This window comes from Tachypleus tridentatus, chromosome 8, assembly GCF_004210375.1.
Source record: "Tachypleus tridentatus isolate NWPU-2018 chromosome 8, ASM421037v1, whole genome shotgun sequence".
NCBI lineage: Eukaryota > Metazoa > Arthropoda > Merostomata > Xiphosura > Limulidae > Tachypleus > Tachypleus tridentatus.
Genome location: NC_134832.1, coordinates 73078024 through 73081283, shown reverse-complemented (window position 1 = coordinate 73081283; position 3260 = coordinate 73078024).

The window sequence follows — 3260 nt, the reverse complement described above, 5'->3', positions numbered from 1 at the left end:
CTGTGCTTGTTATAGTATTACAATGTATTCATAATTATTCTGTGCTTGTTATAGTATTACAATGTATTCATAATTATTCTGTGCTTGTTATAGTATTACAATGTATTCATAATTATTCTGTGCTTGTTATAGTATTACAATGTATTCATAATTATTCTGTGCTTGTTATAGTATTACAATGTATTCATAATTATTCTGTGCTTGTTATAGTATTACAATGTATTCATAATTATTCTGTGCTTGTTATAGTATTACAATGTATTCATAATTATTCTGTGCTTGTTATAGTATTACAATGTATTCATAATTATTCTGTGCTTGTTATAGTATTACAATGTGTTCATAATTATTCTGTGCTTGTTATAGTATTACAATGTGTTCATAATTATTCTGTGCTTGTTATAGTATTACAATGTATTCATAATTATTCTGTGCTTGTTATAGTATTACAATGTATTCATAATTATTCTGTGCTTGTTATAGTATTACAATGTATTCATAATTATTCTGTGCTTGTTATAGTATTACAATGTATTCATAATTATTCTGTGCTTGTTATAGTATTACAATGTATTCATAATTATTCTGTGCTTGTTATAGTATTACAATGTATTCATAATTATTCTGTGCTTGTTATAGTATTACAATGTATTCATAATTATTCTGTGCTTGTTATAGTATTACAATGTATTCATAATTATTCTGTGCTTGTTATAGTATTACAATGTATTCATAATTATTCTGTGCTTGTTATAGTATTACAATGTATTCATAATTATTCTGTGCTTGTTATAGTATTACAATGTATTCATAATTATTCTGTGCTTGTTATAGTATTACAATGTATTCATAATTATTCTGTGCTTGTTATAGTATTACAATGTATTCATAATTATTCTGTGCTTGTTATAGTATTACAATGTGTTCATAATTATTCTGTGCTTGTTATAGTATTACAATGTATTCATAATTATTCTGTGCTTGTTATAGTATTACAATGTATTCATAATTATTCTGTGCTTGTTATAGTATTACAATGTATTCATAATTATTCTGTGCTTGTTATAGTATTACAATGTATTCATAATTATTCTGTGCTTGTTATAGTATTACAATGTATTCATAATTATTCTGTGCTTGTTATAGTATTACAATGTATTCATAATTATTCTGTGCTTGTTATAGTATTACAATGTGTTCATAATTATTCTGTGCTTGTTATAGTATTACAATGTGTTCATAATTATTCTGTGCTTGTTATAGTATTACAATGTGTTCATAATTATTCTGTGCTTGTTATAGTATTACAATGTGTTCATAATTATTCTGTGCTTGTTATAGTATTACAATGTGTTCATAATTATTCTGTGCTTGTTATAGTATTACAATGTGTTCATAATTATTCTGTGCTTGTTATAGTATTACAATGTGTTCATAATTATTCTGTGCTTGTTATAGTATTACAATGTGTTCATAATTATTCTGTGCTTGTTATAGTATTACAATGTGTTCATAATTATTCTGTGCTTGTTATAGTATTACAATGTATTCATAATTATTCTGTGCTTGTTATAGTATTACAATGTATTCATAATTATTCTGTGCTTGTTATAGTATTACAATGTATTCATAATTATTCTGTGCTTGTTATAGTGTATTACAATGTGTTCATAATTATTCTGTGCTTGTTATAGTATTACAATGTGTTCATAATTATTCTGTGCTTGTTATAGTATTACAATGTATTCATAATTATTCTGTGCTTGTTATAGTATTACAATGTATTCATAATTATTCTGTGCTTGTTATAGTATTACAATGTATTCATAATTATTCTGTGCTTGTTATAGTATTACAATGTGTTCATAATTATTCTGTGCTTGTTATAGTATTACAATGTATTCATAATTATTCTGTGCTTGTTATAGTATTACAATGTATTCATAATTATTCTGTGCTTGTTATAGTATTACAATGTATTCATAATTATTCTGTGCTTGTTATAGTATTACAATGTATTCATAATTATTCTGTGCTTGTTATAGTATTACAATGTATTCATAATTATTCTGTGCTTGTTATAGTATTACAATGTATTCATAATTATTCTGTGCTTGTTATAGTATTACAATGTATTCATAATTATTCTGTGCTTGTTATAGTATTACAATGTATTCATAATTATTCTGTGCTTGTTATAGTATTACAATGTATTCATAATTATTCTGTGCTTGTTATAGTATTACAATGTATTCATAATTATTCTGTGCTTGTTATAGTATTACAATGTATTCATAATTATTCTGTGCTTGTTATAGTATTACAATGTATTCATAATTATTCTGTGCTTGTTATAGTATTACAATGTATTCATAATTATTCTGTGCTTGTTATAGTATTACAATGTATTCATAATTATTCTGTGCTTGTTATAGTATTACAATGTGTTCATAATTATTCTGTGCTTGTTATAGTATTACAATGTATTCATAATTATTCTGTGCTTGTTATAGTATTACAATGTATTCATAATTATTCTGTGCTTGTTATAGTATTACAATGTATTCATAATTATTCTGTGCTTGTTATAGTATTACAATGTATTCATAATTATTCTGTGCTTGTTATAGTATTACAATGTATTCATAATTATTCTGTGCTTGTTATAGTATTACAATGTATTCATAATTATTCTGTGCTTGTTATAGTATTACAATGTATTCATAATTATTCTGTGCTTGTTATAGTATTACAATGTATTCATAATTATTCTGTGCTTGTTATAGTATTACAATGTATTCATAATTATTCTGTGCTTGTTATAGTATTACAATGTATTCATAATTATTCTGTGCTTGTTATAGTATTACAATGTATTCATAATTATTCTGTGCTTGTTATAGTATTACAATGTATTCATAATTATTCTGTGCTTGTTATAGTATTACAATGTATTCATAATTATTCTGTGCTTGTTATAGTATTACAATGTATTCATAATTATTCTGTGCTTGTTATAGTATTACAATGTATTCATAATTATTCTGTGCTTGTTATAGTATTACAATGTATTCATAATTATTCTGTGCTTGTTATAGTATTACAATGTATTCATAATTATTCTGTGCTTGTTATAGTATTACAATGTATTCATAATTATTCTGTGCTTGTTATAGTATTACAATGTATTCATAATTATTCTGTGCTTGTTATAGTATTACAATGTATTCATAATTATTCTGTGCTTGTTATAGTATTAC